Source organism: Ranitomeya variabilis, chromosome 1 (genome assembly GCF_051348905.1).
Source record: "Ranitomeya variabilis isolate aRanVar5 chromosome 1, aRanVar5.hap1, whole genome shotgun sequence".
NCBI lineage: Eukaryota > Metazoa > Chordata > Amphibia > Anura > Dendrobatidae > Ranitomeya > Ranitomeya variabilis.
In genome coordinates, this window is record NC_135232.1 from 357,470,456 (window position 1) to 357,481,910 (window position 11,455).

Consider the following 11,455-nt stretch of genomic DNA (forward strand, 5'->3'; position numbering starts at 1 on the left):
TTGCATTTACATTAACGGAGACACTTCTTACAAGGGAAATAGGCAGATCTGACTACATTTATGGACAAGAATAATTTGATAAGTGTTACAGTAAAATATTTGAATTTTGTATTGTGCAGAAATGCCTTAAGGATTCCAGATAGGATTTTTATTCCATTCCCTTTTCTCGGAATTATTATCAGATTGCTCTGATACGAAAATAAGCTATAAGTACAGTTCACAAATATCTGGTGCAAGTTGATCTAAGGTGAAGCTACACTTTAATGTAGGGTTTCATTTTACTTGATGGACCTCTATCAATCAACTACACATTAGTCTCAGAACTCCTTAGCATTCAAAATCTCCAATTCAGCTATTAGCTTACTACTAAGTGCATATTTTATTGTCGGGAGGGGTGGGGGATTAAATCACGGTGAGTTTCTATCCCATTAGTAGAAAACATGCATTTTGGGAAGATTTTACAACAATGGAGACTCACGTCATGATGTCTTGATTTGTTTGTTTTGCTTAAAGAAAAAATATATATATTTTTTCATAAATGTTGCTTTTGAGCAGTATAAATCACGCATACATAAATCAAAAATCTTCAAAATGCTCATAACAAGTTTCTGCATAACAAGGCACCAATAATGGCATGTGGTTTTGTAATTATTTTTTTTACATAAAACAATAAAGGGGACATTTACTAGGATTGGTCTGTCTTGGAACAGCACTGCAATGGAACAAGATAAAGCAAATTAATTAAGTGATGCATGCCTCTTAACAAATATCATGCCTCTTTGTCCAAAAAAAAATAATCGAATGCATGTATGTATATAGGTTCTAGAATTTACGCAAATTTCTGAAATAATAGTAAATCTGTCCAGCTACGACTCATGGTGCTATGTTCCTAGAATGTTGCTTGGACAGCACTGCTAAGGTGCATGGGCATATGGATTTATAACACTAGTAAATGTATTGTACATTAGTATGTATTGCTTTTTCACATTTAAGTCAGATATAACTAAGCTTCTAGAATAATTTCATAGCCAACAACCATCGATTGCCATTAGGCTGGGGTCACACTTGGGAGTACGAGTCTCGCGCATCAATTCCCGGCACTGCCGCCGGCACTTGAAACCGGAGTATGCAGCTGCATGTATTTATATGAAGTCGCACGCTCCAGTCCCGAGTGCCGGCGGCAGTGTCGGGTATTGGCGTGAGACTCGTACTCGCAAATGTGACCTCGGCCTTAGAGTTGGTCACTTATAAAACCGAGCTGGGGCTGCTAAGCATCAAGGGTATTCCATCTCATAAAGTGATGGTGTATGAAGTTATTTTGTGTTTGGTCCCTATTGTTTTTCCCATCATGACCAAACTCCCAGTCACCCTCTAGTTGGTGCCCAGAGGTTGCTCTGAAGGAAAAAAAGCACAGAGACTACACTTTATCATATTCATTCTCAGGATCATGAGGTCTCCATACACATAAGATAGTCTGAACGGCCAAAATCAGTAGGTTCACCTGAAGAAAAGTTAATCTCTCAAAAATCATAAATAATCATTCTACAAATATAGCAAAAAAAGAAACATTATTATATATTTCTGTCACACATGTTTGTACAAAGATTGTGGCAATCTTAAGCTATGGGAACACAGAGCTTTCTGAGGAGATCCTCTACACAAGATCCTCCAGAAAAAAAAAGGACTTAAAAATGCTTGGGAAACTCATCCTACTCATTTCTGTGGGAAATTCATATAGCTGTTCACTAGATGACAGTTTTTTTAGCTTTTTTTCTGAAAGGTTTTTTTTTTTTTTTTAAAGTGAATGTCATTTCTACGAAGCAGATCCAAATTGAATCTACACGAAGCTATGCAAAAGGCTCAGAAAAAGTCCAACAAAGACAACCCAAAGAGAGGATTTCCTGATTAAGTGTTTTCTTGAAAAACTCGTAGGTGTTGAACATCTCTAAAAATGTAAGTGTGAACCACTCAATGTTATAATGTGGAATTTTTATAGAAATGACACATAAACTGAATAAATTTAAGTCTCTATGCCGTTAAACAGGATTTTAATTATACAATTTTTCAGCTAAAGTAAAATGAAACATGGACACTGAACATTTAAAAATACTGCTCACTTTTAGTTTTACTCTTTTTCAACTCATTGATTCACAAAGGTTTGCCAAGGTTTGGAGTGAAATTCAATGCTATTACGCACTGCAATGCTTGCATCTGTAGGAAGAGCACAACCATCATGCACCGTAGCTACAGTTGAAATGAAACAGAAGGCAGGCTCTTATTAGGCAGTTTTTTTCACACATTGATAAAGTATTGCGAATTCTAATAATATTTAAAGGGATCTGCCAGCAGGTTTTTGCTATGTAATCTTACAGCACCATGAAGTAGGGACAGAGACCCTCATTTGAGAGATGTATCAGATCTAACAGAGCTCGGAATGCTGAGCCTTGTGCAACCCCCGCCCATACCACTGATTGGCAGCTTTCTGTGTATAATGTATTGTGACCGAAATTGCTAATCAGTGGTGGGAATGTGGTTAGACCAGAAGGCACAAGGCAGTTTGTCCTGTAATGATAATATCTTGCTGATAATACAGTGTTTGTGTTCAAACAGCAAAACACAGGCTAGTAAGTGACACATCGCTGGAATCATAGTCTTTGCCACTACACTAAGCTGCTCTCAGATTAGATATCAAAAACCTACTGACAGATTCCCTTTAACAAAACTGCCTTTTAACTTATAATTCTTCTAATCGTAACAAGAGGCATGTAAACATTGTGTAAGGTCACCCATAAACATAAAAATAATTAATCTAATAGAAAATACACACTAGCACTTCCACTAAGCAGAATGAAACAACGCACTGACTACCTAAGTCCATGAATAAAATTGTGTAAATCAATTGATTAGAAAATGCGCTCTAACATGCAGAAAAGATAACCTGAACTCTCTTAAGTCAAAATCCAAAATCCATTTTTATTTTTGGCACATGGGAGCTCCTGTAGCAAGTGACATCACACTGCTTGAGCGGCAGTCCTTGAGTGCAGGTCCATGTGAACGCCACCGGCCTGGGCACCAAGGACGGAACCAGTGGCGTAGCTTGAAACTCATGGGCACGGATGCGAAAGCTCCAACGGGGCCACCAAATATTTTAAATCTTTAATAGCTATAGTCTTTTTCTATAGTCCAAAGGTACTTTTAGGGCCCCCTAGGCTGCAGGGCCTGGGTGCGATTGCAACCCTTGCACCTGTTGTAGTTACACTCCTGGATGGAACTTTGTCTCTTCTTGTGCCATCGGAATACCTAATTTGTGGGGAAATCTCTTAATCATGGAGGGGCAGCAATAAAGTGCTCATAACATGCCTTATCTGTACATATATAAGAAAGTTTTAGCCATCTAGAAAATGGCAGCAATAAGTGCAGTACAGACCAAAAGTTTGGACACACCTTCTCATTTAAAGCTTTTTCTGTATTTTCCTGACTTTGAAAATTGGACATTTACACTGAAGGCATCAAAACTATGAATTAACACATGTGGAATTATATACTTAACAAAAAAGTGTGAAACAACTGAAATTATGTCTTATATTCTAGGTTCTTCAAAGTAGCCACCTTTTGCTTTGATGACTGCTTTGCACACTCTTGGCATTCTCTTGATGAGCTTCAAGAGGTAGTCACCGGGAATGGTCTTCCAACAATCTTGAAGGAGTTCCCAGAGATGCTTAGCACTTGCTGGCCCTTTTGCCTTCACTCTGCGGTCCAGATCACCCCAAACCATCTCGATTGGGTTCAGGTCTGGTGACTGTGGAGCCCAGGTCATCTGGCGTAGCACCCCATCACTCTACTTCTTGGTCAAATAGCCCTTACACAGCCTGGAGGTGTTTGGGGTCATTGTCCTGTTGAAAAATAAATGATGGTCCAACTAAATGCAAACCGGATGGAACAGCATGCCGCTGCAAGATGCTGTGGTAGCCATGTTGGTTCAGTATGTCTTCAATTTTGAATAAATCCCCAACAGTGTCACTAGCAAAGCACCCCCACACCATCACACCTCCTCCGCCATGCTTCACGGTGGGAACCAGGCATGTAGAGTCCATCCGTTCACCTTTTCTGCGTCGCACAAAGACACAGTGGTTGGAACCAAAGATCTCAAATTTGGACTCATCAGACCAAAGAACAGATTTCCACTGGTCTAATGTCCATTCCTTGTGTTCTTTAGCCCAAACAAGTCTCTTCTGCTTGTTGCCTGTCCTTAGCAGTGGTTTCCTAGAAGCTATTTTACCATGAAGGCCTGCTGCACAGTCTCCTCTTAACAGTTGTTGTAGAGATGTGTCTGCTGCTAGAACTCTGTGTGGCATTGACCTGGTCTCTAATCTGAGCTGCTGTTAATCTGCGATTTCTGAGGCTGGTGACTCAGATAAACTTATCCTCAGAAGCAGAGGTGACTCTTGGTCTTCCTTTCCAGGGGCGGTCCTCATGTGAGCCAGTTTCTTTGTAGCACTTGATGGTTTTTGCCACTGCACTTGGGGACACTCTCAAAGTTTTCCCAATTTTTCAGACTGACTGACCTTCATTTCTTAAAGTAATGATGACCACTCATTTTTCTTTACTTAGCTGCTTTTTTCTTGCCATAATACAAATTCTAACAGTCTATTCAGTAGGACTATCAGCTGTGTATCCACCAGACTTCTGCACAACACAACTGATGGTCCCATCCCCATTTATAAGGCAATAAATCCCATTTATTAAACCTGACAGGGCACACCTGTGAAGTGAAAACCATTCCCGGTGACTACTTCTCAAAGCTCATCAAGAGAATGCCAAGAGTGTACAAAGCAGTCATCAAAGCAAAAGGTGGCTACTTTGAAGAACCTAGAATATGAGACATAATTCAGTTGTTTCACACTTTTTTGTTAAGTATATAATTCCACAAGTGTTAATTCATAGTTTTGATGCCTTCAGTGTGAATGTACAATTTTCATAGTCATGAAAATACAGAAAAATCTTTAAATGAGAAGGTGTGTCCAAACTTTTGGTCTGTACTGTATCTGTTTTTGACTATTAAATAATAAAATTAAATATTAGGTTTTATAGCAGTGAACATAAAGCTATAGAATAACCCTTGACGCCATAGAATAACTATCGATCTGGCTTGCTTTGTGAAATCTTGAAATATTCAATAAATGACACTGACATTGCTCCGCTACATACAAATCCTTTTTACCAGAGAATATGTGAGAAATATCAACATAAAAAACAAGTCTGTGGCTTTTGCTAGTGATTCATATCTTTCTTATTTGTCCCTTAATCCTGCAGCTTGTCTGAAACATTTGTATTTATGTCGTTGTTGTTCATTTTCTTTTGATTTCAAGTACAAAAAAATTCACATTTTCCAACTCAAAACCAGTTATTGAGTTCAATGTTAAACACAGAGAGCTAAAGGAAGGAATTGGTAATTTGGAAGCTGTGAACTTTTGATTTTTTTTTTAGCATCTTCAAACTAAAACCACATATACAAGTGACCATTATAGGTGGAATATTTATGACACATTCACAGAAATACAAAAGCTGTTCAGCTCTTTGGGCATCTTTCATAGACGTCAGTGTAACGTAGTCCATACAGTGTTTGCCTGGATAGGGAGTCCATGGGCTGAGTCAGGGTTCTTCTGTTCTCCAGAAAGGACATGTCCTATTGTTAATGTCTTAGATCAGAAATCCCCCTTATGTGCAGACAAATTAGTTTTGAACTTTGGAACAAACTATTTCTTAGAGTTATGTAATATGTACGTTCTAACTGATTATATTCTTAAACCTAGTGTTAAAGTGAACCTGTCACCAGGTTTGGCCGATACGAGTTATGGCCTTCCCCTTTCAGGGCTTATATACAGCATTCTATAATGCTGTATATAAGCTCCCGATCCGACCTGAAAGAGGAGAAAAATAACTTTTATTATACTCACCTGCGGGGCGGTCAAGTCTGAGGGGTGTCGCTCTTCTTGGTCCGGCGCCTCCCATCTTCTTACGATCCCCATCCTCCTGCTTGCTTCATGTGGGTGACACGTCCCTGCGTCATCCACACAGGCTCCCCAGAATCACGCTCCTGTGCAGGCGTACTTATCTGCCCTGTTGAGGGCAGAGCAAAGTACCGCAGTGCGCAGGCGGCGGGAAAGGTCAGAGAGGCCCAGCACCTCCACACTGCAGGACCTTGCTCTGCCCTCAACAGGGCAGATAAGTACACCTGCACAGGAGCGTGATTCTGGGGAGCCTGTGTGGATGATGCAGGGATGCGTCATCCACATAATCTAATCTTTATTTTTATAATAATCTTTATTTTTTTATATAGCACTAACATATTCCGCGGCGCTTTACAGTTTGCACACATTATCATTGCTGTCCCCGATGGGGCTCACAATCTAAATTCCCTATCAGTAGGTCTTTGGAATGTGGGAGGAAACCAGAGAGCAAGGAGGAAACCCACGCAAACATGGAGAGAACATAGAAACTCTTTGCAGATGCTGTCCTTGGTGGGATGTGAACCCAGGACCCCAGCACTGTAAGGCTGCTGTGCTAACCACTGAGCCACCATGCTGCCCATATGAAGTAAGCAGGAGGACAAGGATCGTAAGAAGATGGGAGGCGCCAGACCAAGACCAGCTACACCCAGTGGACCGGACCGCCTCACAGGTGAGTATAATAAATGTATTTTTCTTCTCTTACAGGTCAGATCGGGGGCTTATATACAGCATTATGAAATGCAGTACATAAGCCCTGAAAGGGGGAGACTATAACTCGGATCGGCCAAACCTAGTGACAGGATTCCTTTAAATAAAAAAAGAAAACTGTTCCAGCAGTTTGAGGGATCTTAGCTCACAAAATACTTCCAGGATTAACCAGTCAAGAGTAATTTTGGACATCTCTCTTGTAACTCTAAAATAAACTATTTCCTAGTATAAATAGAATATATAAATTCTATTATTTATAGTACTAGACATGAGTAAAAAGAAAACTCATGATTTAGCAATCTGGTAGAATGTCAACTCCTAAGCTACTTCCAAGGTAAAACAGCCCAAAATCATTGTAATGTAATCTTTCATCAGCTTTATAATCCCCAATAGAATATTCTTGAATATATAAGGTAACAGATACCTTTATGGCCCCAAAATACCGCTCTGGCACTGAGAAATGTTACTCTCAACAAATATGTTCATGAGACTGCAAGTGCATTGGGGTGAGCGCGGTGAAAGGTCAGTGCATCAGTCTTCTTCATTACTCGATGCCCAGTGTCACCTTTCTCTCCTTGGTTGTCAGCTCTAAAGACAGCAGTCATAGAATAGTTATTCAGGGAGAGGAGTGTGGCGCCAGAAGGGGGAAAATAAAGAAAACTGATTGGTTCACCCCCAATGCACTTCCAGCCTAATTAGTATATGCACTCAAAATGGGATTCTGTATTCTGTTTGTGGGTACAAAGTATGTGATAGATTCCATTTAAGGGTAGGATCACATGATCATTTTTTCTCCATCTGGGAAAAACAATCCGATTACGCTAATCAGAGTTTGGTCAGAAGAGAATCCATTCTTCTCGGCGGTAGAGAGAAAAAAATGTTTCTTCACCTTCACCAGTCAGTCCGTGAAAATCGAACTGCACCCGGATGTCATCCAAATGCAGTCTGATGTTTTCCATGGACCCACAAACTTGCGTTGCCAATTTTGATCTGACACTCAGATCAAAGTTTGGCAAGTTACCGATTTTTTTTTTCCTTGGATCACTCTGAGGAGAAAATCTGACATGTGCATAGCTATATAGCGATTCAATTTAAACAGTTGTGTTCATGACTCCTAAAAGTAATAGTTTCAAAGTTAATCTAACTGGCCAGTATGAAATAGATATTATGTTATTTCTGTGGGTAGTGGCAGGACTTCTTTCTACCATTCCTGTAAATTTCTGAATATGTTATGCAAATTACTATGATAGCGTTATATGTATTGCAAATGTCTGAATTAGATTAATTATCCATAAATTATACGGCCATAACAGACTCAGAAGTGCTGGACAGGAAGTGTATGTATTTAGTCTAAAAAGAAAATAAGGGAAATGACATGTACATACATGGTTTATGTATAGAAATGAGATCATTTCTGCATGGTACAGCATTCTGGATGCCTACATGTCAGGCAGTAATTACATTATTGTATAGAGTAGGTGAAATTGAATTACAATTACATTTTATGGGTTGTTACACATTTGCTCTTTACTACATTAAGGTTTTTCTTCATTTGGTGTTATTGGCGATCTAGTTTGCTATTTATGTAACAGATGCCGGGTGATCTGTGTAATGTATGGTATGATTTGTATCATTTCATGTCTGGGCTGTTTAGCCATCTACAGACATACTGATACGTATCATATAATTTCCTTAATAATGATCATTTTATTTCTATAGCGCCAACATATTCTGCAGCACTTTACAATTCAGAGGCGGACTTGTACGAATTCTACAAGACTTTACGCAGCAATATATTATTCAACAATTTAAACAAGAGGAGTGAGGTCCTGCACAAAAGCCTACAATCTATTAGGAAACAGGGTGACACAAAAGGTAAAAAAGTGCTTGTCTTGTATGGTCCAGCCTTGATTATAATAAATAAATAGGGGCATTCAAATAAAACTGCATGACCCGGTTATCAGCCAGTATCTATGTACGGTATGTCCAGATACAGACTGCTATCCAGACGATGGAAGGGACCAGATTCTGAGCAAAAGTTAGGAGTGTAGAACAGGGAGTAGTTAGATTAGTGAGGTGATAGGAAAGTCTAATGAAATGAGTTTTTAGAACACGCTTAAAACTGTGCATATTGGGAATTAACCAGATTATCTGGGGTAGTGCATTCCAGAGAATTGGGGCAGCATAAGAGAAGTCTTCGAGATGGGTTTGTGAGGTTTGAGACTCTTAGTCTTAGGTCATTAAAAAGAGAGAACTGCACGTGAACATAGGGTAATAATGTTTGGTCTAGAGGGGTAAGGGGTGAGAATTAGATGCAAAACTGTGGAGAGCTTTGTAGGTTTCCTTCTATGACAGTAATAAAACTTAGCTCGTATTTAAGGGTATTTTTCATTAGCAAAAATATTGACAAACTAGTTCTAACTTCATGAAAAAAAATTGTAATGTATTTAGCCAATCATTTTCTGTGGTGGTGACGCCAAAGTGAAATTACTACTTAAGGAAGGGACTGGCTTACATGGTGATATCATGGCAAGGGATCTTAGTACAGAGATCAGAAAATCATTTTAAATTCACTTTGTTGCACTTTTGTATAAAGCCTACTGGAATGATTGGAAGTTACCGTAGTTTGGTCCTTCAGATCTTTGGTGACAACCATTAATACCAATTAGTGCAGTGTACTTAGGAGCTGTCACCCAGTTTTTAAGAAAAACTGAAATCTGATTGTTCTTACAAGTTTTATGTAAAATATGTAAAATAGGGGTGAAAACTCATTGCATTTAAAGACACCTGAGGGCTTTCTACACCCAAACACACACACACACATTCATTAACACACACACACAGACATTCATTAACACACACACAGACATTCACACACACACACACACACACACACACACACACACACACACACACACACACACACACACACACACACACACAATCACACACATTCATTAATCTTCAGTTGCAAATCTAATGCCTGCGGAAACCAACTGATTGACTGTGCATTATAGCATATACGCATCCGAGATGACCTGATTATCTAACTTTAGATGACAGCCAAAGCAACATCATATGGGTGGAAAAATCAGAGCAGGGTATACTTACTGCAAATCAGCTGTAAAAACAGGTGCCAGAGGATAGATGATAATTTTACAGATGTAGCAGAACTGAATATATCAATTCTTAAGGACCCCATTTAGCGCTGTAAGTTTAGCTAATGTGGCGGGCTTTCTGGGGGCCATAAATTACACATTGTGATACGGTAATTCAGCATGGCACATAAAAAACTCAACTCTGCCACATTGGCATGCACATAATTCCCGTAACTCACACCATTTATATTCTGCATGTAAGAATCATTTTTACATCCTGTTTCATAAAAAGAGAATATTCAACCGATGGGAAAAAAAAGTTATAATTTATTAAATATATTACTCTGCAAATCAGTATGTTCATAAATATGCAATGCTGCAGAGTCTGACAGTTTTGTATGAATAAGACAAGCTTATTTCCTGATGGATTATTGAAATAATAAAAAAAAAATCATTTGAAAAAAACGCAACAAAAAAAAACAAAACAGAATCTCTAAATATGTAACATTGTGTTTCAATGTAATATAAATTGTGTGCGGGAACCTTGCTGACCCCTCTTTTTAATCTGTGTTTTTTCTGCTACCATTCCCTGCCTTTTGCTGAGATTGAGGGAGCTAAGCTGATTTAAAGGCTGCTGTGTTCCAGAATCTCTTTCCTGAAGCACTTGGGGGGGGGAAGAAAATCAATGCTTATGTTTAACGGGCGTCCCATCATCAAATGCCAGATTTCCTCCCCTCAGCATCCCATAGCAGCTATGTTGCTGTTCTGTAAAGTTGAGGAAACAGAACAGGGATGTCTGATTGATTCCCTTGTGCAAAGTATTGATTCTAAATCAGCATTATAGAATATTAACTGGAAATATCCCCTGCACAGCTGACAAGGATTTGCCTTTTCATTTTGCTGCTGAGCATGTCCATACAGTAATATGGGCAGAAGCAGAGCTCCAATGCACAGATATGCCAGGGAGATCTCCTTTCTCCTAGGTAGAAGCATCAGAAGAACATAGTCCTTGTATAATCAGGAGGAACCAGTGCCTGGCCTGTCTGTGCAATGATTCATGGCATTATATAAGATTATGATATCATACTGGAGCTACACTGTGCAGGTGATGTGGATGCTGCTGACCTGGATTCTAGCATCCAGCAATGCACAATGTTCTGTGCCATCAGCAGTGGGCTCCTCAGTCATTACATGTAGGTAAAGAGCAGGATAAATACCTGATGATGAAGAATAGACAGGGAAGATCTTCAGAGTTTTGCTGTCATAATATAAACAGAGCTGGTGGGAAGAAGGAGCTTTTGGAAGTGCTCAGTCTGGTGCACTGTGATTGTTGCCTTGTGCTGCTGCTGCTCCTTGCTGTCCTCACTGGCTGTGTCTCCCTCCCCTTCTGTCTCTTTCTGCCTTGGCCTGGGCTGTTGCTTTTGCCTCAGTACCTTGGCTACAGAGCCTTGTGCAGCTCAGGGATGGACAGGCTCCAGCTCCCACTCCTGCTCCTCTAATGGCGACTGCAAAGTGGAAGGAGACTTTTAGGTGCCACCTACTGAACGTTCATGTGAACACTCCTTTCTTTTTCCTGATGCCTTGCCTATTTCTAGGTATCAGGTCACAAAACTATAACTATTGTAAAAAGCGCCGAAT

General features: G+C 39.6%; 1 protein-coding gene across 1 annotated transcript in view; it reads right to left on the bottom strand.

The window, feature by feature from the left end:
• Positions 1–11,170, bottom strand: part of DIRAS2 (DIRAS family GTPase 2) — a 47,328-nt gene extending 36,158 nt beyond the window's left edge. Inside the window, exon 1 of the mRNA XM_077299916.1 lies at positions 11,035–11,170. The gene's annotated coding sequence lies outside the window, so the exon portion shown is untranslated. The remainder of the gene's footprint in view (positions 1–11,034) is intronic.
• Positions 11,171–11,455: the final 285 nt, after the last annotated feature.